Source organism: Dermacentor variabilis, chromosome 11, assembly GCF_050947875.1.
Source record: "Dermacentor variabilis isolate Ectoservices chromosome 11, ASM5094787v1, whole genome shotgun sequence".
In the NCBI taxonomy this organism is placed as follows: domain Eukaryota; kingdom Metazoa; phylum Arthropoda; class Arachnida; order Ixodida; family Ixodidae; genus Dermacentor; species Dermacentor variabilis.
The window spans coordinates 23,825,001-23,851,428 of record NC_134578.1 but is presented as its reverse complement, the minus strand read 5'-3'; the positions used below and the strand labels follow the sequence as shown (position 1 = coordinate 23,851,428).

Here is a 26,428-nt window from a genome sequence, read left to right as displayed (position 1 = left end):
GCCTGCGAAAAATGATCAGTTGAAAGTAAGTGCTCGTCCTGTCTTTATGTCCTCCCTTGTCCGTAATCGTGTTCTCGGCGCTAAATTCAGTATTGTTTGTTTTTATTGGCAGCGTGGGCAACCGCCCTAACTCTTACCGCCACCCAAGAACGCAAACAAACTATTCCAGGAACTCAAAGAAAGAAAGAGAGAAAGAAAGAATAAATCTGAAACGAAAAGGCGCTTCCAATTAGGATACTGCAGATCAGATTTCCGGCATTCGTAGTTTCCTGAATTCATACATAAAGAAAACAAGAAAGTCCACCGACGACAGCAATTAGTTTGTCTCTCAAGTCGTAGCTGAAGGCTGTAGGAGCAGACTCTTCTCTCTTCGCGGGAACAACTAATTAGCGTGATGTAGACCTATGCCCGGGCACACAATTACAGCGGACACAGCGAACCCAGTTTAGAGCTCCTAGCTGTGGTCGTAGTAAAGAACAAATTTTATGAAATAGTAAACGGTTTCCTGACGCCAAGCTTCAGTGTAAATTTCGAAATATTGCTGAAGAGTGAAAAAAAGATCAGTCAAGCAGTAAATTTACAACTACGTGATGTCTCAACAAAAACATATATCACCGCCGTTCTGTAAAATATATATTAATTACAAAACATTCAACATGCAAGTATGTTCCATTACTCTGCAGATTACGTGAATTTGTTAGTATATGTAAATGTATAGCGGTATGCCTTAGACTTGTGCGCAATAAATTAATTTGCAGTTCACCTAATGACGACATCTGCGCATATTGCTAAATTACCGAATTGTGAACTTTGACCTAACTGTTATTTATTCCGTTTCTCCCTCTCAATATTATTTCCACTTCGCTAACACTATTATTATTGTAACCAGTTATATTTAAATCAATTCAGCTGTTCGTGGAATTTATTCGCATTCCAACGTTATTTTACTTAATACATGAAACGGAGTGCGGAAACTTGAAAGAACTGTCTTGGCAATTTTTGTAAGCGAGATACTATTCCTCATTTCCTTTAGCGTTTACTAGATGGGACAATTGGTACCAAACACATGTTAACGCTTAGTCCTAATGAACGTGCCCAAGTACGTGTACAGTAAGATAAGATTCCGATTTGCGTGCACAGCTGCCGAGCGAAGCATTAATTAGGTTTTCTGCGAGAGAAGCCGGGCGCTGAGATTGGGGCCGCCAGAGGACCGAAAACTGTTTCCGGATGTCTTTCTGCAAGCGGCTGTCTTCGAAAAGCCCAACGACGCAAACGCAAAGTGGCTCCTGGGAGGTGTTTTTTAGACTCTAATGACCGTAGTGGCAATGAACTTCTGCGCCGGCGGTGAATGTAGCGCACATATTCCGTGGCGTGCAAGACAAAGAACAGGCTCGCAGCAAAATGAAAAATTGACAGGGACGACGCGTTTCAGAGTAAGTGAGGCACCGTTGGCATTTTTGTTATGGTGATGCCAGATGTCGCGTGTTTTCATGCACGTACACAGACGTGCACACCATGCAGAAACGCATACCCAAAATCACACAGAAGCACAAACCAGAATCTTCGTCTAAACATTTCTTTCAGATTACTTATTATTTGCTATGAAGGGCACACATATATAAGATCTCAAGTGCAGAGAGCTCCAGCTGAACCTCACATGTTGGTTTTTATCAGCACGGGAAAGCGTCAAGAAATAATGTAAAGTGCATCAAAGAGTGAACCAGTAAGCTTTCGCCAACATCTTTAGGACTTCCACGCTCAACTTGCTTGAACTTATTTTAACTCGTTTCAATTGCTGCATTGTAAAACAACGTTTAGCGCGGTCATCGGACTCCCGCTTGAGGCCTTCACTCTGCCATTAAGCCGCAGAGATATTTGCTCAGCTGTTCAGGAATGTGTTATGGAGTCCAACAGAACTCCTGGTATATATATATATATATATATATATATATATATATATATATATATATACATATATATATATATATATATATAGATATATGTGTGTGTGTGTGTGTGTGTGTGTGCTTTTCATTTAGACATTATTTATTCTTTATGTTATTGTGGCTTTCATGTTAACAGATCAATTCACCTTTTGACAGCCCTTGCTCTGCTACAGCACTGAAAGCTTGTTTGTGGCTGTAACTTTATATTTTCCGCAGATTCTGAGGACAGTCCCCAGTGGCAGATATAAATAGTGACCGAGCTAACGTCAGCCACATAGTTCAAGGAAAAAGAGAGAGAGAGAGAGATCAACAAACACGGGGGAACATACGATCTTAGGACCGACCGTGATAGGTCGTCACACTTCTGAAGACTGAGAACCGTATGTTTTATAACTGTAATTTTCACCGTTTTTAAAAGTACGTTGCGCCGTTTTTAAACAGCCTGATTAACGTTAGCTGGGACACATGGTGTATGGGCCACGGCTCGGATCGGCAAGGAGAACAGCAGTGACTCCACCCATTACACATTGCTCGGCCGTTCCTCCACAGTGGGTGGGAGCCACGGGTCGCATGGTTAACAGCATGGACAGCGACTGCTCGAACGGTGTACAAACTATACGCGGTGGCGACACATTGGCGCCATGAAGCGCGCAGGGAAACTCCTGCTGGGCAGAAGGAACACTGCCCCGGCAGCTACCAAACATTTCTTGCACGCGGGAGATTTTTGAATGAATGAATGAATGTTTGATGTTTTGTGGCGCAAGGGCCAAGTATGGCCAAAGAGCGCCATGTCCGTGTTAATGGGCTTGCAGTGAAATCATGAGTTCGGTGAAGTTGGTGTGACGTGGCTGTAGAGGGGCCTTAAAAACGGTCGCGCTAAAGTGCGCAAAATCTGTATAATAAGATTATGGCGATGACTTATGACGTGTACTATGAACATTAAGATGCATTTAAATAGAATGATACGATGCGTAAAAATATCTAAGGTTATAAGATATGCTCGAGCACTACTGCCTCCTTAGAGCCCTTGAAAAAACAAGGGCCTGGAGGCATGTGCTAGGCAAAACTGTTATCGCAGTGGCATCCTCTGGAGCGAGGATGCTCTACGAATTTCTTGGGCATATAACGTGTAGTACGACATCATTTAAGATGCTCAGGACTGTCTTGGTGTCAAAAAGCGGTTCCTTACCAAGAAACATAACTGGGTGTAGAGGGATGTGATGTTTGTAAGCAAGCGGAAAATGTTTCTTTCTCTCCGTTTCGGCTTCCTGACACTCCAGGAGCACGTGGAGGACAGTAAGCATCTCACCGCATCTACCACAGATTGGAGGTTCACTTCCAGTAAGCAGATAATTATGGGTGCCAAATGTGTGTCCTATTCTGAGGCGACAGATGAGGACATCTGTTCGCCGAGATTTTGTTGGGGAGGGCCAAAAACCTAACTGCGGCTTTATAACGTACAGTTTATTATTTATCTCTGCGTCCCACATGCGTTGCCAGTGGTTTCGCAGTTTCTTTCGTATGTAAGGTTTCAGATCTGTGAGAGGCACCAAATCAGTATTATTAAGAGCAGGGAGTGCAATTGACGTAGCCATCTGGTCTGCCAAGACGTTACCTTCGATTCCCCTGTGGCCGGGTACCCAGCATATGATGATTTGCTGGTTAGATAGATAAGCTTTGCACATGTCGGAATAGACCTCAGTAAGTACAGGATTTTTATGTTTGTAGGGTGACATTAAGGCCTTCACCACACTTAGGGAGTCTGTATATATAACGGCTTTTTGGAGTTTTGCTTTCTTTATATGCTTTACAGCCGACCATATAGCGTAGGCCTCTGCCGTAAAGATACTTGTTTCTGGATGTAGTACATCGCATTCCGAAAAAGAAGGACCGACGGCTGCATAGGATACTCCGGCATGTGACTTGGAAGCGTCTGTATAGAACTCTGTGCACGAGTGTTTGTACTGAAGTTCTAGGAAATGCATTCGAATTTCTACATCTGGAGCATGCTTTGAAACTTTTAGAGAGGATACGTCACATTCTGTGACCTGCCAGTCCCAAGGAGGTAATAGCTTGGTTGGGCGCATTAGGCGGTGCTCCAGGAGTGGGACATGCATTTCATCGCTAAGCTCCTTCACACGCAGCGAGAAAGGCTGTCTTATAGACGGGCGGTTGCGGAAAAGTGTAGCATACGTCATATCGGTAATGGTATTAAGACATGGGTGTTCAGGAATGGAATGCACTTTAAGGAAATAAGTAAAGCTGACGTATGATCTCTGTAAGTGGAGCGGCCACTCATTCGTTTCGGCATATAGGCTTTCGATCGGGCTTGCTCTGAAAGCACCAGTGGCTAGGCGGATACCTAGATGATGGACAGGATCCAGCATCCTTAGCGCGCTCGGGGCGGCAGAGTTATGCACCACGGCCCCATAATCCAATCGTGACCGTATTAGGCTCTTGTAGAGATTCATTAGACACTTTCTGTCACTACCCCACGCAGTCTTGGATAGAAGTTTTATTATGTTAATTGTTTTTAGACATTTTTCTTTGAGATATTTGACGTGTGGAATGAAAGTGAGTCTATCGTCAAGTATAATACCTAGGAATTTGTGCTCTTTGTTGATAGGAATTTGTTGTCCACACAGTTCTAAGCAAGGATCCGGGACCATGCCTCTTTTTCGTTTAAAAAGTACACAAGAACTTTTGTGAGGATTGATTCTAAATCCGTTTTTCTCTGCCCATTTTGATACTTTGTTTAAACCATGCTGTACCTGTCTCTCGCACACTGCGAGGTTACAGGATTTAGAAGCTATTTGAATGTCGTCCACATAGATAGAGTAAAAAATTGCCGGAGGTAATGAAGCACGGAGCGTGTTCATCTTCACTATAAAGAGCGTGCAGCTAAGGACGCCTCCCTGGGGTACACCAGTTTCTTGTGTAAAAGGACGTGACAGTACATTGCCGACTTTTACATGGAATGTGCGATTGGACAAATAGCTTTCTATGAGGTTGAGCATATTACCATGAATGCCCATTTCTGACAGGTCTCTTAAGATTCCGTATCGCCACGTTGTGTCGTATGCCTTCTCCATATCGAGGAATATGGATAGGAAAAACTGTGTGTGTACAAATGCGTCACGGATGTTTGCTTCAATACGTACAAGGTGATCAGTTGTGGAGCGCCCTTCCCTGAAGCCACACTGATAAGGATCAAGTATTTTGTTCTGTTCAAGGAAACGGATGAGGCGCCGATTTATCATTTTTTCAAATACCTTACACATGCAACTTGTGAGGGCTATCGGGCGGTAGCTTGCCACTGAGGAAGGATCTTTGCCTTGTTTTAAAACAGGGACCACAATGGCTTCTTTCCATGCAGTCGGAAGGTACCCTGCGTCCCAGATAGTGTTGAAAAGTGTAAGTAGTGTTACTTGCGTGTCATTGTGTAAGTTTTTCAGCATTTCATACATGATTCTGTCAGATCCCGGTGCAGAGCTCTTGCATGCGCTCAAGGCAGCTATGAACTCTGCAATACTAAAAGGACGGTTGTATGGTTGATTTTGACATTTTCTGTTGAAAGGCTTACGTTCTTCTATTTGTTTGTATTTGAGGAAGGATTGTGAATAATTTGATGAACTTGACACGTTCTCAAAATACTGCCCAAGTGAGTCTGCCTGGTCTTGTAGTGTATCGCCCTGTGTGTTTACCAGGGGGAGTGAATGTGTTTGCCGACCTCTAATCCTATTAACTCTGTTCCAGGCTTTGGCCTCATCCCTAAACGAGTTAATACTCGATAAAAACTTGTGCCAGCTTTCTCTTCTGGCCTGTCGGCGGGTTCGCCTGCCTTGGGACTTTATTTTTTTAAAGTTTATAAGATTCTCTGCAGTGGGAGAAGCGCGTAGCAACCCCCACGCCCTGTTCTGTTTTTTACGAGCGATCCTACAATCGTCGTTCCACCATGGGACACGCCGTTTGCAGGCCAAGCCTTTTACTTCTGATATGCATTTAAATGCGACATCTATTATGAATGCTGTAAAAACCTCGACTGCAGCGTCAATTCCTAACGAAGACATGTCATCCCATGATATACTAGTTAAGTTTCGGAACCTCTCCCAGTCTGCTGTGTCAATCTTCCACCTAGGAGCGTGTGGTGGATATTCGTTTTCTTTAGGTGATCTTAGCAGTATAGGGAAGTGGTCGCTACCGTAAGGGTTGTCGGTAACTTCCCATTCAAGTTCAGGCAGTACAGACGGGGAGACTATAGGAGACTATTGACGAAAAGGATCGGTTTGCAAGAGAGTAATATGTGGGTTCTTTCTTATTGAGAAGGCACGCTCCGGAAGAAAAAAGGAACTGTTCAACAAGACGACCTCGCGCATCTGTACGAGAGTCGCCCCACAGGCAGCTGTGCGCATTGAAATCGCCAAGAACAACGTAAGGTTCTTTCAATTCGTGTATAAATGACTGAAATTCATGTTCGTTTAATTTGTAGTGTGGGGGTACGTAAAGCGAGCAAATGGTGACGAGTTTATTAAGGAAAACAGCTCGAACCGCCACTGCCTCAAGGGCTGTTCGTAGCTGTAAACGTTGGCACGCTACGCTTTTTTGAATTATAATTGCGACACCGCCCGATGATGCGACAGCATCATCGCGATCTTTCCGAAAAGTAACATATTGTCGAAGAAAGTTTGTGTATTTTGATTTTAAGTGTGTTTCCTGTAAACACAGCACTTTTGGATTATGTGTGTGGATGAGTTCTTGCAAATCATCAAGGTTTCTAACGAGACCTCTGACGTTCCATTGTATGATTTGTGTATCCATATTTAATGTAAATTAGTGCTGTGTGTACGGAAACGGAAAGATGCCTTAGATTACAGAGCCCTTTTGAGGCCCAGTAATAGGTGTTTTGTTCTTTTTGAAGCGTTCAAGCGATTCTCGACGCTCCTTAGGCGTTTGGTGCGCCTTGGGGACAGGTGTAGTGTCCATTGCCTCGTGTGAGACGCCGGACAAGAGCTCTTGCGAGCGAGAGGTTTTCAGAGGGAGTCCCGCCTTGGAGGGCAAGACCCCTGCACCCACCAGCCCGGAGGTCGATGGGACTCGCTGAGGGATTTGGCTGCGCTGGCCGTTGCCAGCGCTGGAAGGGGCCTCGGAAGTTGGGGCAGCCTCGGCTGCACCCACCTTCGGGGTGGATGGTCCCTTCTCTTCGGTTGACGGAGCAGCGCTAGCTGCAACCGCCGCGGGGGCAGATGGCGTGACTGCCGACTCACTGCTTGTGGGTCGGACAGCCGCCGGAGGCCGTTGTGACGCTGCCCCCTGACGCGCCACTTCGGCAAAGCTGGCCTTAGGAAGGTATGCAACCCGCCTGCGTGCCTCTTTGAATGATATGTTTTCTTTTACTTTGATAGTGACTATTTCTTTTTCTTTTTTCCAAGATGGGCATGACCGCGAGTATGCGGCATGCTCGCCATCACAGTTCACGCAGTGTGGAGCGTTTTCGCACGTTTCAGAGGCATGGTCACGGGAACTACATTTTGCACATGTCTGGCGGCCTCGGCAGTTCTGTGAGCTGTGGCCGAATCGCTGGCACTTAAAGCATCGTAGGGGATTTGGAATGTACGGTCTCACTCGGATTTTCACATAGCCTGTCTCGATAGTGTCTGGTAGGTTGCTTGAGCCAAATGTAAGTATTAGGTGCATGGTATTGATTTCTTTTCCGTCACGTCTTATTTTAATTCTCTTAACATTGATCACGTTCTGATCATTCCAACCCTCTAGAAGTTCATTTTCAGACAATTCAAGCAGATCAGCATCCGATACAACGCCACGGGTAGTATTCATGGTTCGGTGTGGGGTCACTGTGACTGGAACACCCCCAAAAGATACAAGTTTGGACAGTTTTTCAAATTGTTTCTGATCGCGGAGCTCTAGGAGAAGATCACCGCTAGCGATTTTCGATGCTTTGTATCCTGGACCAAAAACTTCTGTCAGAGATTTCGAGACAACGAAAGGTGAGATCATTCTTACAGTCTTCTCAGGCTTATCGGAGTGGATGACATGAAAGCGGGGAAAGTTCTGTGTACGATTGCCAAAAAACTTAAAGACATCTTCGGTGCGCCCTCGTTTCTGAGGGCGATCAGGAAGTTTGGGGAAACCAGTTTCCATGAAGATATATAAAAATTCGGCAACAGCGCCGACCGCCCACCACGGAGCCCAACGCGGGGACGCGGCAGAGCTTGCATACAAGTCTGCACGACGCCAGTCGTACGCCGCCACTATAACCAAATATGGTGTACCCAAGGTTGGATAGCCACACAGGGTTAACCCTTGCCACCAAGAAGAAGGAAGTAAATAGAAGAGAGAAGGAGACAGGAAAGTACTAAAAGTGCAAGGGAAAGACGAAGGTTTCAGGAGAGAGAGACAGGAAAAGGCGACTGCCGATTTCCCCCGGGTGGGTCAGTCCGGGGGTGCCGTCTACGTGAAGCAGAGGCCAAAGAGGTGTGTTGCCTCCGCCGGGGGGCCTTAGAGGTCCGAACACCCGGCATCGGCTCAACCTTCAGGATCCCCCTTTCCCCGGACACGGCTAAGCCGCGCACGGCTACACGCGGGAGGGTCCAACCCTCGTGTGCTCGGGTACGTGGTGTCGCAACACACCAAACGCCTGCTGACGCAGACGCCCCTGCGCGGACGCGGGAGATTTTTAACGATGTTCTATTGCGCCTGCTGAGGTCAGCGTCTATGTCCTAATGGCTAAAGTGTCTAGATTATGTGTTATAGAACAGCTTAGAAAGGAGAAAAACGGAAGGTGGAAGGGGAAATGAAAGGGAACGGACAACAGAGTGAGCGCCTTTTTGCTCTTTCCGAGCTACGCTACAAGACTAAAAAAGTCATGACATGCCAACTCGCCCCAACTGCGACGCGTGTTGTAGAAGTCCTTTGTATGAAAGCAGCCATCCGACTTTTTAATTATGCTAATTGAGTTAAAAGCTCTCTCCCACCCGCCGTGGTTGCTCAGTGGCTATGGTGTTAGGCTGCTGAGCACAAGGTCGCGGGATCAAATCCCTGCCACGGCGGCCGCATTTCGATGGGGGCGAAATGCGAAAACACGCGTGTACTTAGATGTAGGTGCACGTTAAAGAAACCATGTTGGTCAAAATTTCCGGAGTCTTCCACTACGGTGTGCCTCATAATCAGAAAGTGGTTCTGGCACGTAAAACCCCATAATTGATTGAAAGCTCTCTCCCCCTATATATATATATATATATATATATATATATATATATATATATATATATATATATATATATATATATATATATATATATGAGGAGGCACATTACGCATACGGCTACGCCAACAGTGAAAACTCGCTACCTTGCGGGATTCCGCAGAGCTGGTTTGCCTCATCAACATTCCACGTTGACTGCAGGGTAAATGTCTCTAACAGCGATCTCCATTTATCGATCCGTGGTGTCGGGTGAGCCTCTCATATGGTTGCAAATTACCTAATATCACCGCACAACCCACTGATCTACGTTTCTTTTCTCTAAGCCGACATTCTATCGATGCGTAGGTAGCATTCTTTGGTAAGGTTCCCGGGATAATTTCCTGCTCCGTTCCGCTGGTTCTTCCGTTCCGTGTCCCCCCGAAAACTCTTTGGCGCCATCTACGCTTCAATAGGTGAATTGTGAATACACAAGCACATGTAGGCTTACCGTGACCTACTTGAGGGCACACGGACGTCTGACACGATATTATGTCCAAAAGCCACCGACACACATCCGCCCAAAGTCCAAGCCACCGAGTTTCATACAATAATTACTAAACATGACTATGCCTTAGTGTAAGGGGGGTGGTTCCTCTAGCTTCGCCATTATGATCACTGCATGGATCTGGCTAAACTTCGTCCTTCTGGCCGGCTTCAAACGGCGTTCAAACCTCATGCTTTAAACATACAGTTGTTTCGTACGTAAATAAACGAATTTAATGAAAATTGTGCGAGAGGAGGATTGTAACACAGGACGTCTAGTACAGAAGCCCGATATTCAAACCATTACGCCACGGATGCATGCATCGACAAGCGGCATAAAACAACCTTACGAATTTCTCGCGGGCAAGCGAGCGCATCGAAATGACTTGCGCGTTTGAATTTTACCTTACATGGCCTTACGCGAGGGGCACTTTGAACACAGGCGAGAGCTTGCTCGGTGAAGGTGCACTTGAACAACGCAAGTAACTAGAGAATTGCGCTCGTAAGAACCAACAACAAAGAGAAGCTTGTGAAGAGATCGTGTTGTACCGCAGGCGAGTTCATCGGTGTGAAAATTATGCGAGAGAAAAAAAAAAGAGCATTTGTTTCCTTTACCAAACACAAGATTAGTGGCAAAAACTAGTTTAGTGTAGAGATCGCCATAGCGTGGGTGGTATTCTTTGGAGTTGCTGATCTCTAAAAATTGCTAGACTCCATTACGGAGGCCGCCTCACTTATGGTGGATTCTTCACTACCTGAAAGCAACAGACTTTAGTGCCAGACTATAGACATGCTACACCTAAATTAGTGCATGTGAAAGGGCGGTACAGATTTATGTTTTCTCCCTCTCTCTTTCACTCCCCCATTCTTCTCCCAACGTGTAGGGCAGCAAACTGGACTCAGTCTGGTTAACCTCCCTGCCTTTCCTTCTTCCCTTCTGTCTCTCTGTCTCTCTCTCTGTGTGGGCAAAAGATTTGATTTTGTGTCCCAATACACCAATCATGACCGATATAGGTTCTCAGTCACGTGCTCTAGACGCCATCGTTTACAAAAGCCCTAAAATAGAGAGGAAGAAGTCGATCGCATTTCTGCGGGCTCACTCGCAAATGACGTCGTGCAAATGCGTAAGCCTGCTGGCTATCGCAAAAAAAAGAAATGCTTTGAAATAAGAGAAAACCGCATGGCTCATCTATGCGCCACATGACCTGCGCAGTTTTATTTCCTCCACCCAATCTCGACCAGGGCGTTTGCCTTGTGACACACGTCTTCCGATCTCTTTTACCGTTATTCGTGTATGATTCTTCGTTACATCGCTAGTCGCGCGTTCCTCAGTATCCTCTCAAGCTTCTCCGCTCACCTCCGATATCCAGCCCCCAAAAGGTCTTGCTCATAACCGCTAAGATTGCGCATTTCGTTTTAGGGACAGCGAAGACTACGAAACAAAGATGCTAATAGACGGTTATGTTGACTCGCCGCGAATAATCGAACGACCAATAAGGCCTCCCTCAGAAACAAAGGCTGGATAAAAATACAGAAAAAAAGATATGCACCGTGGGCGGGTTTCTCCGTGCCGATGACAGGACTAATGCAATAGGAAATCTGACCCTGCGACCTGCAAACGACGACGACCGGTTAATAGGTTCAGTGCATGCCATCCTCCCGTACAGTGTGCCCCACGTCACACTTCTGCTAGCGTAGGTGGAAGCCAGCCATTGCGGGTTGTTCTCGGAACGACGCCGAAGGGGGATGACCGAGCCACAATAGGGAAAGCAATCTTCCCTGCTAATCCTTCTTTCTGTCCAGCCTTCGGGGGGGGGGGGGGCGTGATGTGGTGGGCGTTTCCTTACCTTCGCCTACAGCCGGGGACATTTAGCACCTGTGCTATTCTCCGTTGTTCGAGGTCAGCTACCGAACCGAGATGGAGTGGTGAACTCTGAACCCTCCGTCCCAAGGTGGAAGACCGCAGTCATCGGTGCGAAGACCGGCGCCGATCGAGAAGATCGCCTTTCACGCGACGTGGGCAGAGTTCTCGCAGATATCCCAATGTGGCGTTCTTCCATTTCTGTTTCCCTTTTGATTCTGCTCAAAGCAATTATTGCTGGTTTCTTTTTTTCATGTGATGCAAGCGGCAGGGGAATGCGTAACCCGTGGTCTGGCACAGCAAGATAGTGAATACCAGCGAATGGAATCCGTATTCCTCTAATTATTTAAATTCGCTACTTTCACGCACCGAAACCAGACTATGATTCTGCACACAGTATCGGAGGAGCCCGGAATTATTCAGACTTCCTTGAGGCATTTTAACATCTTCCTGATGAGCGGCACCCTTGTGTGTTTTCAGATTCCACCAACTTTGCAATGCGCCAACCGTGGCCGAAATCCGAACAGCGACTTCATGTTTTGGAGCGCAACGTCATAGCCAGTGAGCTGCAGCGGTGGGCAGGCGTATTCTTTGAGGGTAGATAAATTTAATGAGGTTACACTAAAGAGATGCAGTCAATGAGTTTAGACCGATAAAGTATTCTTTTAAAGGTCTAATTCCCAGAATTTCATGGTATTAGGTTCATTACCAGAAAAGTAAACGGTGAACAAGTTTCCATTGTTTTGAATTTCGGGCTGAAAAAGCAGCACCACTTCGTCAATGTTGCATCAGTGAGTTCAAAGCGGTTTTTTTTTCGCATTATAATATATGCGGTTTGACGTGCCAAAACCACGATTTAATTATGAGGCGCGCCGTACTGAGGGACTCCGGAATAATTTGGACCACCAAGTGTTCTTTAACGTGCACCTAAATCTAAGTTCACGCGTGTTTTCGCGTTTCGCCCTCATCGAAATGCGGCCGCCGTGGCCGGGGTTCGATCCTGCGGCCTCATGCTTAGCGTCCCAACACCACAGGCACTAAGCAACCATGGCAGGTGTTTTCGAATTTTGAACGTTGTGCCTCTGCGAAAGCTCTCTAAGCTTGCCAAGTTCAGTATTTGCCTCGTGTGCGTGTCCTGGACGTGGTAAAATTCTGCTTTGGCAATGGCGGCATCTTGAGCCAATCAGAGTTCCCGGCAACTCTCCGGACCTCCTCTGGGCCAATCAGAGATCACAAGATGGCGAATTCTACAACATGACGCAATTCCTCAACGCTTAGAATAGCACCTTTCGTTTAGAGTATATGTGTGTCTTCCTGCACAGCTAAAGGACAACGAGCAGACTCTGACGAATTCGAAAGGTCGCCGTTAGCTGGTGCGGGAATTTCACCTCCACTCTCCCCCCCCCCCCCCTCCTCTCCCACATCTTTCGTTCTTTCGTCTCTTCTGACATACGAACCGTGCTCAAAATAGAGTTAGTTCTTTTTGGGTACCTTCTAAGGGTAATTTTTAACACGGGTGAGATCATTGTTCTCTTTACGGGCACTTTAGAGTAAAGTGAACGCGTGTGCTAGTTTGGGGAACATGTCGATCTAGGGAACAGCGGCAGGGACGAGGACACAGAAGAGGCACACAAAAAAAAGGCGACCACACGTGTTGTTGTGTTTGTGCCTTTTTCTGGGTCCTAATCTTTCGCGCTGTTCCCTAATTCACGGAAACCAGCCCATGGTGTCTAGACGAGGTTTGGAGCACGGTAGAAGCAATTGGAGAGAAGAAGAAGAGGGAACTTAAGTGCGCTGACAACCGTGGTGTTACTGAACATGGGCTGTCACCATATAGTTGATCGCATATGAGGGTTATGTCAGATAATAATCGCCGTTGATGTCATAATGGTATAGGTCCACTGCACGACGACGGCCTTTCCCTGCGATCGCCGAATGCCACTGTCTTGTATCAGCTGACTACCTACGGTGCCTGCAAATTTTCTAGTTTTGTCCCCACCACCTAATTCGCAAGTACTGAGGCAAGTATTTAATATCAATTGTGCTGGGCAATTAGACGTGCACCAAGTGCTTAGCAATTACAAAAATAGTTTAAATCTCCACTGGGGCCAATTGTTGTTGACTAGCCGCGAAAATAAGGGTTGTTTGCCCTCTTAAACAGACTGGTATTTCAAAATCTGAACCACCCCAAAACAACGACAAAGATCTTATGAAAAATAAAACACAGTGCAAACGAATCCACAACGAAATAACGTAACGCCTTGAGAACAAGTCCGTGTATCACAGTGAAAAACAGAAGAAAAAAGAAACGTTACAATTGCACAACGACAACACAAGCGTGAACCGGTCTCACAAACACAAAGAAAGTTTACAACAACACACATAAAATACCATCCAGAGAGTGTTCTACGTCAACTAGCTGCTCAAGCCCAGTACAGGTCCTCAAAAAAGTTTTACAAAATGTGGTAAAATAGTCGTTTCCATTGACAAGACCCTTCGTACAAAGGACGTTGAAATCAAGCTTCCCGACCTATTGTTTCGCCGCACAAATTGATGTCGACGACCACGACTGCGAAGTCCCAGATGGATGTCAACGTCTCCGCGGTGACCGGGCAACGTCCGTGACTTGCGGTCGCGTCCCAAACACAGCGCACGCCCTCCTTACAACTGTGAAACTAGCGAACTAAGCAAGTGTATAACATCGGTTCTGAGGGTATTCTATTGCCGGGCGACGACCCCACTGCGTACATGCAGGAACACAGGCCGCGATGGTCAATGGCAAAAATTTAACTGTATTTTTTTTTGGGGGGGGGGAGATGTTACGAGACCGAAAAGCGAAGCAACGCTGTGAGGCCAACGACAGCGACTACTTCGGTCTGCACTGGTCGGATGGAAGACACTGACCGTTCAACTTTATTCAGAATCATTGCAATGGACGCACGACAGGAGCACAGATAAAAGGTCACTCAACTGATTGGGCTTGACTGGGTGCGCGTCCCCTACTCAGTAATTACGAACGCGCATAAAGCATGTATTGCAAACAAATTGTAATATACATACAACATACATGTACTGAACGAAATTATAGCCCTTGGTCAATATTATTTTGACGCTTCAGCGAACACTCACGAGAATAAACTGAATAGCTGGATAAACAACAGAGGTTAGATGGAGCTATACACAATAACTTGTAAAAAATTATGTTACGTTACAGAAATAACATTGCTAGAATCAATGAAATATTTATATAAGCGTCAGATTGGGGGCTGACGACAGTTAATATTGCTCGCATGGATTAAAATATGTATGAGCAATGCGTGCGCATTCTGATTAGAAGGGCCCATTGATTCCAGTCTGTTCTTTTACCAAGTAACGTTTCGAAAAGAATGAGCATAGAATGTAACGTGTGGTGAAACATACTAGCTAGGAGGCGTAAATTTTCACGCCTACGGTACAGCGATAACTCCGGCAGTTCAAGAGCAATTCTTTCAGAAACAAACGAGAAGAAGAAAATGTCGCACTCTGCAGCCAAGTTCTAAAGTTTGCGGTGGGAAGAGGAGGAGTAGATTTTAATGGAGAGAAAGGAGGAGATGTCGGCCTGGAGAGCGTGTCTCTAGCCAGCTATTCCTCACTGGAGAAAGGGGAAGTGGGAAATACGGGGAAAGGTAGGTGGCAGGTGATTCCGGCGGGATTGAATACGGGACTGCGACCGTGACGATATCGAACATTTATTGCTTTCGGTATTCCTTTTCTGCTCACTCCGTTACAAAAGAGGTCATATAAGCTGGTATATTTTGAGAAAGGCAGTAGCGCTTTCGCGCCTTTGTAAATCGCTGACGCACAACTCCATGGCCGCCTGACATGCTACTCTTTAGACGGCTTGTCATCTTATTTCTTCAGTTAGAAGGCCGCAGCCTTCAGATTTTTGTGTAACGGGCTGTCACACATTAGATGCCTTATAGTTTCCCATCTTCCACTTCTGCTGGAATCGGCACTGTTCGCGAATTCAAGTAAAATGAGCAGGCGTTCGTATAGAGCTTCTCGAGGGCGACGCACTCACGTCTTCGCACATCGAAAAAGGCTTTGAAAAAAGTGGTAATTTCATATTTCAGCCAGTTGGTCAACTGCGGTGTAGTCGACTTCCATAGTGTGACGGTACGAGCAAGCACGCTATGTTTGCCGCGCGCTATCGGTTTCTGCACAATGAAGGTGAGAACGAGTGGTAGTAACGGCTGGGTTATTAACTAGATGCAAATACCTGGCTTGTTGCCTTCCATGGAGAGTACGGATCAATGGGGTTCGAGAGAAAGGAGGCATTGCGTTCCTTACTATACGATTACTATACGGTGGTTACTGCTGTTGCCAATAGGTTGAGAACCACCGGAGTAATCGGTGGTACTTTGATTTTTCTCTCACTCGGCTTGACCACTTGGGGGGAGAACATTACAGCTTGAGCCGTAGGTTTGTTTCGTGGTAGTCGAGGCACAGTTTATTTAACGTGTTTCAATTTTTTACAGTCGTTACTAATATATTCTACCACCTAATTTTAAGTGACAATGTTAATTTTTTATCCTCTTCAGCATGAACGTCAGCAGAACCACAAGATGACTGGATAATTATCAGTCCAAATGGCTGATAATTTTTGACGTCTTAAACAGCTATATGTATTCTCAATTTTCTGAAGAAAAATAAGCTGATGATAGAATACGAATGCTAAATAACACAAGCCACTGCCATAGAATGAATCTGCGATGACACATTAGATTAAATTTGGAAGATACGAGAATGTTTCAAGCCAATAGCATGAAGTAAAGAAATCAATGCACTCCCCAGTCATAACCACCACAATGTCGCAGCAAATCAACAACAACGACACTTCAGGCTAAGCCGAGGCGTAGCGGTTGACCTCAGATGACTTCAGACCAACTACTCTACACATCCAATGCCTAAACGCAAAGAGCCCAGCTAGGTAGAGCAAGGAATGCAAGCACTGCAAGGTTCCCAACTCTCTCTGCCGCGTGGTACGTGAATGTGGTGGCACCAACGTACATGCCATCAAGGAATCGACCATCGAGTAGGGGGAGGGCCGGCTGACCAGCTCCGACACTGAGAACCAAGCGAGCATGGTGGACAGGGCGTGGCAGACGCCCATCTAGAACCAATGGCGTCATGCACTGATGAAGCCGTCCTACTAGGATGAAGACGTCTCCTGCTGCATTGATAACTAAAGTTTGTTTCTTCTGGCAAATCATTCTCATGTCAGATTTGAATTGAATTCTGTGCACTCTAAGAAGAATTCCGGGGAAAACGGGAGTAACTGGGCAGTTCGTCCTAAAAAGGGCGCTTTCGTCCCTCAAGGGAGTAACTGCATGGATGTGCGTGTCGTGTGCAAATTTTGGAGAGTAAGTGTTTAGTCCCTGGTCAGAAAGAGAGCAACGGGAGGACGAACGGCAACAGTTACTCCCCATGCGCTCCGCTGTTTTCGTCCGTGTCGTGGAGTGATGCGGCAAAAACTGTATTGTCTATAAATCGTGAATAGTTCGAAGTTAGTGCGCTGTCTATTGAACTACATGCAAAGCAGCACTTTGCCTCTTCGTGAGAAAATTGCGTGAAATTTAAAGTTGGAATGTGAAGAGCCATGCCCTTCGTGGGCACACCATAAGTGAGCGATACACATTAAACGCGCAAGTCATTGATAGACTGCCAGATTGTGCTGGTCGATAGTACCTAAGTTCATTCCGTTCCAAGGAGATTACGAACTTTACTGAAGTGGTGTGTAGCTCAAACGGGACACACTAAGCGACAGAGCAATTGTCCGTCTCTGTCGTCTTAGGTGCCCCGTTTGAGCTCGCATATACACGTTTACATCGCGTAGTGCCTAAGTTTAAAGCACCCTAAGAATACTCGGGCAGATTTCTTTTCGCACTCGCTTATGGTTGCAGGTACACTCAACGTTACACTCTCCCCGCACAGCATACACCAAATGCCCAGTCGCTTTTACATTGCTGCACCTGCATGCCAATGCTTAACTTCCCTCAATTTCCTACCCCGTCAAGCAATCTGCCGTGGCGCAGTGGTTACAGTAGCTGACTTGTGGGCGCGAGGACGTGAGTTCGAATCCTCCTTTCGGGCACTTTTTTTTTCTTTTTTTTTAAGCTCAGTAATCTTTTTTATTAGTGTATAAATGCCTAATTTTATTAATTCCACCTTTGCGGAGCATCGGAAATAATGACCGTTACTCCCTTGAGGAGCATCGGAAAAGAGCAACTGTTAGTCCTCGGAAGAGTAACTGCATGGGGAGTAACAGTTCATCCCCTCGCACTTACCCCCTAAAGGGAGGAATGGTTGTGGCAGATCAGTTGCTCCCCTAAAGGAGTAACCTCAATACCCCATTTCCTCCTTTACTTCTTAGAGTGTGTTTCTACGTGCAAAAGAAAAAGCACTATTTGGTTATGAGGCACGCCGTATATAGCGGGGAACTCCGGATTAATTATTACCATACTTAACGTGTCCACAATGCGGGGAACACGTACGTTCTTTTTTTGCATTTTGTCCCGATCTAAGTGCGGCCGCCGCGGCCAGGATTTGATCTCGCGACTTCCTGCTTAATTGCGCAACACCATAACCTCTAAGCCACCACGGCGGATTCACATGCCAGATGAAACTCCTCATTGGCGACATGCGTAGCTTGCTAGTTTCCACAACATTTAGCTCCACCACCTTTAGAACAGAACTCTATGACAGGTTAAACGCCTTGGTGAACTAATTTTGGAGTAGAATCTTTCTTAGGCTGAGGCTCCGTGTTCAGTGAACAGCCACGAACGACCAGCTGCGCTCTTTTTTGTCATCCTGATATCGCATGTGCAACTGTAAATGTGGTCTTCCGGGCCTGAACGGCGCATTATTCAATTCGCCACAGATATCATGAAATTGAAAGCAGCGATATAGTCAAGAACGAGTAACCGCACAAGCACGGGCAAACCCGGAAATTGCACCTTGCTTCGGTTGCACATTTTGTTCCTTTATAGCAACCCTAAGACCACGGTTCGAGGGCATGAGACGATTGTTGTACGTTCTGTTACAGATACGACACAGTCCGTCTCTGGTTATGCTATACGATATTGCTTTATGTATGCGCTTCGCGTTTACAGAATGACGGATCTTTCCACGGCCCTTTGACCGAGCAAGCGCTCACGGGAGCCACCATCCCTTCCTCACTGGCAACGATCTAGCTTCTTTCTTTCTTTCTTTCTTCCTTTCTTTCTTTCTTTCTTTCTTACTTTCTTTCTTCCTTTCTTTCTTTCTTTCTTTCTTTCTTTCTTTCTTTCTTTTTGTTCCTCGAAGCCACAGATGCCGCTATAAACCGATTACAGCAATAGAATGCGCCCTGCCTTTGTGCACGCCCGCGTTCCAGGCCGCCTTAAAGAGCGCCCTTCAAGGTCAGATCGTTGAATAGAGGCCCGTAATAGGGGCACTCCGGAAGTAAGGCATCCCCCAGCGAAGCCCGGATCGACGCGCGATGGAACGACGGCCAATTTTTGCTGCTTCGTATGATTCGACGAACGCGAACACGTACGATGCACGTGACCGGCATCACACTCTTCTCACGCGACGCGCGAGGTCCACCCGAGGGTTACAGTTGCCTCCGCTATACGCCCCTTTGACGAATTTCGTCACGAAACGCGCTTCATTGTGTCTGTGGATGCCGCCATTTCGTCACCATTTGGCAGCCAGTGTGAATCACCTGTTGCGGTGGTTCCGGGGTTGTGGCGTGCTGGATGCGTAGCGCGGGGGTCCGGGTTCGCTGTTCGGCGCTTCGACGGCCGCATTTCAACGGGGGTGAAATGCGGAGTAGCTGGCAGCTAGCGTACTTGTAGGTTTAGATGCGAGTTAAGAAAAAAAAAGAAAGGTATGAGATTCTTGCGTTTTACCGGTATGAACACATGTGGCTGAAACTTGGAGGAGAGAAGACACTTTGTCATTAGTTCCTAGGAACGTGATGCAGTCAATACATATAATGTTCTGTAGGTTGACTTAATAAACGAAGCTCACAAAATAAGACGCGGAGACACCGTACGAAGCTCTGACTTTCAACTGATTCATCTACTGACGAGGAGCGTCGCACATATAGAAAATTATCCACGCACGCTCAACGCCATTAGCATTTGTTCTGAACAATTCAAGTTCTCTTCGTGATGGCGCGATCGATGCTACGATCTTAGGATGGGTGGTTTATTTAAATATGAAGTGATGATATGGGGAGAAGGGTTGCCGCGCCGACACCGAGCCGTTTCAAAGACAAGCGCCACTCTGTCGTCCTTTTCTTCCATCCTTGGTGTTGCTTTAGCGTATCAACATTTTCACCACACAACGTTCACCAGGTCTAATTCCGGGATCTGGGTGACCGCATACTTCGGCACCGCGCTCAGGAAATGTGCCATGGTCTTGCATATATACCAACAAAGGTAAACTGAAGCTGAGAACCACGCGATGAGCGATGGACTGGAAAATGATATGCGTAACGTTAAAACACAGGAAGGCAGCAGCTTGAATCAAAGAGAAAACGGTTCGACGCCGAGAGCCGGGAATTACAAAAAGGGCTGAAGTGGGCGAGGCCATGTAAGGCGTAGACTAGATTGTGTGCTGGTCAAATACAGTAACCGATTTTGTGCGAAGAGAATAAAACCACAATAGACGCCAGGAGTGGATTAAGTCCTGTGATGAGATTAGGAAATACGGAGGCATAGGGTGTAGCCAAAGGATAAAGAAGTTGCAGCGTCCACTGACAACGAGTCGATGTCCAATCACGAACATTCATGCCATGCAATTGATTCCTATAGCGCCTTTAGAAATACGGTACCCGAGATTTCTCTAGCAATCTTAGTGCAAAACAATAAGGCGTGGCCATTTGGTTTGTTAGGCTGAAAATAATACTGCATGCAAAAGAGGACAAAGAATCGGTCATGTTTTTCTCTTTGTTTGCTATCATACTTCAAGTTACATGCAAATTGTTTTCTCATGTACGGTGTGCGTATTTGAGCATTCTGTGGGCCATGTGAGAGAGCATTGAATATTGTTTGTTTATCTTGCCGCTTTTCTGTTCTGTTCCTTTGAACCTTTGTTACACACCGTCTGGCTGAGCAAAAAAGTAAGCGACATCAACAATAATGCAACCTTTCCTACATACCAACAAAAAAAAACTAGTGTTCATAATCAAGTGTGGTCTTATTCGAAAGCCGTTTGCTTGCCGTCAAATCAGTCATTTAACGTGAGTCATAATCACATCGCAGAGTCAAGGGCACCATGCATTCTTTATTTTTCTTATGCCTATCATATGGTACATTCACCACTTCTGCACCAGAGCTGAACTAGTGGAGAAAACACTAGCGATGTACATAGTTTATCTTGGTCTTACCCAAAAGCCTCCTCTTTGAATTGAGCCCACTCTTCCTATGACAAGTCTTCGCGTAGCAGAGTGAAGGGCCCCATGCCTTCCTCCATTGTGTTGTGGATGACCTATGCGTTAGTCATCAATTAAGCGCCTGAGCTGAACCGGTGAACCAAACACCAGTGGAGAAGATAGTTTAGTTTGTCTTGCCCGGACCCCATATTTTTTGCACGAGCTCAGCCTTTTCCATCACGCATGTTCACATACCAGAGCGAAGGACGTCGTGCGTTTCTCGTCCTTTTGGAGAATGTCGTATTCTACGTTCATCTTTTACAACATCTCAGCTGTACCAGTGAAGCAAACATTAGCGTTGTGTATAGTTTAGCCTAGTCCCAGTCTAAGGCCATCCACACTCGACGTCAACTCGGTCCTTTTCCACGATCCGTGTTTGCATAGCAGACCGAAGGGCGCCGCTGAGCGCCCGGGGGAAATAAGCTCGTTTCGGCGCCTCGTCGCGACCGGTGAATGATGCGCTCTGTGCTCGGGTCGCGGCCGGCGCGTTCGCCACTCGCCCCGCGCGAAACGTGATCCAGCGACGACTGCGCTGCCTTCCAGCGCCAAGACGAAGTGTCGCATTTAGACACGGTGGAGCCGTTGAGGAACGCAGACCGACGGGCGACTGGCGCTCGCGTGACACTTGGCACACACTGTGTGCTTTTCCCTGGAGTCGCCCACCGTGCTCGGCGGGTTTCTCATAGGGGCCTTGTCTCTAGGTGCGGCACAACCCCGGAGCCCTGACCTACTGGCCGGGCGAATTATGAGCCACAGATTCCGGATTCTCAGGTCCAGCGCTTCCCTTAACGAAATGTGAATGATAGTTCCAATTTCGAGTCATCTGATCACTGGGTCCACGGTCCTCAGCTTCTCCGACTATATCAATCACGCATTATCACTCGCTGATCCGAAAAATATCAGGGCTGAGCGAGGATCTGTGCGGGTTGCACAGTTACAATGCCCTGCTTTGCGCGATTTTAGATCAGTAGGTCAATAACGACGCGCTGATAAGAGCGGAACTGCAGCACCCTGCTACTAGAAATTTTGATCCGCCAATGAATTGCTCTTAACTGGAGAGCGGTCAAGATATTGCAGCAGCAGCATTTGCAAGCTGCCAGCTGGGCCGCTGCGTCCGCATGTCCGCCCTTTCCTTTTCTGTCCAACCTTTCCTTCATGTCTACGACGACGGAGATGGATGCTGTTGTCCAGTCATCGTCCTTATCCTCAGGCGCGAACCGCTCATTCCCAGTGTCATAGTCGCTAAAATGAGAACAAAACGAATATTTTAGCTACCGGCACCACGTTGTCCATGGCAATAAAATTGCCCAAAAGGCAATGTGCGTTCGGCTCCATAAGTTGCACTAGCTGCAAAAAACGTTGTCACTGGTAATCGAATTGCCCAAAAGGCAATTGCGTTCGGCTCCATTAGTTGCACTAGCTGCCAAAAACGTTGTCACTGGTAATCGAATTGCCCAAAACGCAATGTGCGTTCGGCCTGATTAGTTGCATTGGCTGCAACAGCTGCGTTGAGCGTCCCAGTATGCGCGGTGCGCAAAAATTCATCATCATCATCATCATCATCATCATCATCATCATCATCATCATCCTGCTGGTTACGCCCACTGCAGGGCAAAGGCCTCTCATATACTTCTCGAACTACTCCGGTCATGTACTAATTGTGGCCATGTTGTCCCTGCAAACTTCTTAATCTCATCCGCCCACCTAACTTTCTGCCGCCCCCTGCTACGCTTCGCTTCCCTTGGAATCGAATCCGTAACCCTTAATGAACATCTGTTATCTTCCCTCCTCATGAGATGTTGGCCATGTCCATTTCTTTTTCTTGATTTTAACTAAGATGTCATTGACTCGCGTTTGTTCCCTCCCCCCAATCTGCTCTTTTCTTATCCCTTAACGTTACACCCACTGTTCTTTGTCCGCATCAGCATTGTGCGCAAAACTTCGCACAATGTTAAACCTGGTCTATCGCGCTGTTCTGGCTGCGTTGTCTGGAGTTTTCGGTGTCATACGTACTCGAAAAAAAAAACAGGGGTCTGTCTAACTATCTAGCGAACAACATTAGCGAGTACTCTATTGCGGACGAAGAATATGCAGTGTGCATCGCGAAGTAGTAATTGTTACTGAGAAGATGGCGGTCTCGACTGTAAGAGGCTGCAGTTTTCACAGTGAAATAGTTTCGAACCCCGGTAATCGGTGAAGTTCCCAATTTTCTTCGTCTCTAACTTATTGCAAGCGTATGCTCTGACACCCTGGTTAAAAGAGCCACTTCTAGCAGCAGTTTTTTCTTACACGAGAGAGATTCATGTTTCGCGAATACAGATATTAATAAATTTCTTTTTTTTTCATGCACCTGGTTAACACAGTACCCTGCAAGTTAGCAACACAGGACTGCGAAACACACATGCTCAGCGACCTGCCTGAGGGCAAACGATGCAAAATTACATAATCTATGTTTCACACAAGCTATACAAGTCCACGCCAGTCTTCTATAGGGTATGAGGAACTCTCTGTGCTCTCTATCCTAAACACGCACGCGCGCGAATCTAAGAAGAGACCTAACGTAAGCTCGCTCTACAGATTCATTCCCAAAACTGACGTAGGCTGCCTTAGTGTTTACTGACTTGATCCGATTTAGCAACGCAAAAGCACGAGCGGAGTGGCGCTATAGGAAATGCACGTCTGGAGTGTTTAGTGACTCGCGAACTGCGATTGAAGCCTTCTAGAGAGGACTTGTTGCGGAACCGGCGAACAGACTGCTGCAGGGTAGGGATATCACTTCGCATACACTTACTTGGTTCCCGGCGCACATGGGGACAGTGGAGGGAGCCCCGCGTAACCTCAACGAGGTGGCGCACAGGGAGGCACGACGATTAGTGTGCCGTGTACTCCTTGAAGGGGCTGGATCTCCCGCTCCTGTACAGAGACCAACTGTTAACCTACGACGAAATCACCAAGCACTATTACTTAGGGCGCAGGGCATTCCCCCTGTCACAATCTAAATTAAATAGGCCACAGGCGGTTACATTAAGGCATCTGCAGACACGAACGTACCCTAACCCGGTCATCATGAATAAAATTAATCCGGACTGCGGGTTTTCAGTCTATTGTAGTAAGTGCGGGGGTTTGCTCGATTTAGAACACATGCTGTGGCGCTGCTTGGTGTTGGCCGGTGATAGTTCTCGAGGTGAACAGTGGTGGCAGCGGATGCTGCACAGTGAAGTGCTGGCGGACCAACTCAGGGCTGTCCAGAAGGCCCGTGTGACGACAGATGGGCTCGGCCTCTCTGTACCGACGTGGGAGCGGCCCGTATCAGTCCCAGACTGATCCCTCAGGATCTAAATAAAGTTCTTCATACCATACAAACATAGCGGCACCGAGAATAGACGAACCAACCACATGAACGTGAGAGCCACGATGGCAAGGATTTATGCCAGTAATTTACCAGGACAGGTTTCTTTCTTATGAAACGAGTCTGTATGTTTTCGCCCAATGGCTGACGGCAACCCGGCGCAAATTGGTAGCGGCTACTTCTCAAGAAGCGCCATTTGACGCATAACAGAGTTTATCACCGAAAGTTGCTTTTCTTGTAGGTACACAAGGAACCATCGGCAACTCTCTTGTTGAAGCCTATGGCAAAGGTGTGCCGCACTCAGCGGTATATGTCATAAGGAAACACTGAAGAGGAATAAGATGTCAAGCTGTTGTAGCAAGTTGTATTCCTGTCACAGTGAAAGCTTGAGAACCACCTCGGAAACCTAAAAAAAAAGTGCGCGAATGAATGACGGTGGCCGCAACAAGTTCTCGTACCCCCTCAACCATGGCGTATTCTGAAAACATTTGCTTGGGTCTTGTCAAATGTTTGTTGATCATTTCAAAAGAAAAAAAAATACAGCGTCTCATTAAATAATCTCTTGTTGAAAATTATGAACCTTGACGAGCTTTTCCTGCGCCATAGCGGCGAGGAAAGCCACAAAGTAATTTGTGACGCCACACTGACGTTCCGGCCCGAAAAAAATAAAAAAGAAGCTGGATATGAATTTTCTGAGTAGTTCTCAAAATTTTTTTAGCGAGTGAATATAACTTACCTTTGAGAGAACACTAATGCAGTGTTGCTTTTTAAAGCAGACCCTCCTTCATTCTTAACGCAGACACACCTCTAGCGGCTCTCAGGTTCTCCCGAGCACGTTGCTGGGGCCTTCTGGTTTCTCTTGCTTGAATTTGGATGTGCTACCTCAAGGAGCAAAGCATTTTAGCTTTGCTCCTTACAACCTGCGTATTTTTTATTTTTAAAGTTAAGCCGGCTATTGTGTCTATTCATTGTTGAGTTTAAGTCTGACGACAACTGTGCCTTTAAGCCCGCAAGCTCAACGTTCACCGAAAAGGTGCTGGATCTGACTGGCTATGACACCGTGCCACTGTGCAAGAGGTCATGAGATCGGACATCGACCACGGCAAACAAATAAGCTTGGAATGAAAACAAAAAGGAAACATTCGTCGTGCGCATCAATAGCGACATCACGCGACCAAAATATAAATGGAGCCCGCAACCACTCTCATGACCGACATTGCAGCTGTCGTGTTACCATTTTTCTTCCCTGAAGCGTAATATGCGCCAAATATTTGGCGGGAAGCTGGCAACTACTTCCGAAAGAGCAACTGCGCAGGCATGCGTGAAAAGGAAGAAAGCAGGAAACGTGTGCGAAGGGAAGAACGAGAAGGCCGCAAAGAACGTAATCGGAAGAGTTAAAGTCTCGAAACTTCAACAGTGGTCGACCTTTTTCCACAGGTTCTTACCACAACCGTTTCCTTCCTTCACGTAATTTCTTCTTTCCTTCTTTCGTTCTTGTTTTAATATTTATTTCCTTCCTTCCTGCATTCTCTCCATCATTGTTCTTTCTGTGTAATTCATTGTGTGATTCTTTCATGTTTCGTTCCTGTAGCCCTTCGTTGTTGTATTTTCTTTCTCTTTTACATTTCATAATTTCGACACCCAGGTCACTGCAGTAAGGGGTGTGAACGCATCGTTGACGCTTTTATGAGCAACGACTGTTCATGAACGACTCTTTAGCGTTGACAAGTGTTTACTGTCATTCTGTGCTGTCAAAAGCACTGGTTGTATACCGTGTGCTCTCTTTGACTCTCTCTCTCTCTCTCTCTCTCTCTATTTTCTTCTTACCTTTCTACCTCCCTCCCCCTTCCTTCAGTGTACGGCTTTTTCGGATTTGCATTCTGCTTAACCACCGTGCTTTTCTTTCATACTCTCTAATTTGCGACCGTTCTCAGAAGAACTTGATGATGGGCTAATTGGCTAACGGGTGTGGATTTCGCGCTCTAGTTTGTTTTACCAGAATGAGTTACCAACCAGCCCAATGGCAAGTTTTGCTTTACCGTAACGCCCGATCGACCGACCCGCTCTC

General features: G+C 46.5%; 1 long non-coding RNA gene across 1 annotated transcript in view; it reads right to left on the bottom strand.

Moving 5' to 3' along the window:
• The window catches only part of LOC142564989 (uncharacterized), a 301,795-nt gene that overhangs the window by 62,088 nt on the left and 213,279 nt on the right, over window positions 1-26,428 (bottom strand). Inside the window, exon 3 of the long non-coding RNA XR_012824726.1 lies at window positions 23,803-23,924. This is a non-coding gene — a long non-coding RNA (uncharacterized LOC142564989). The remainder of the gene's footprint in view (window positions 1-23,802; window positions 23,925-26,428) is intronic.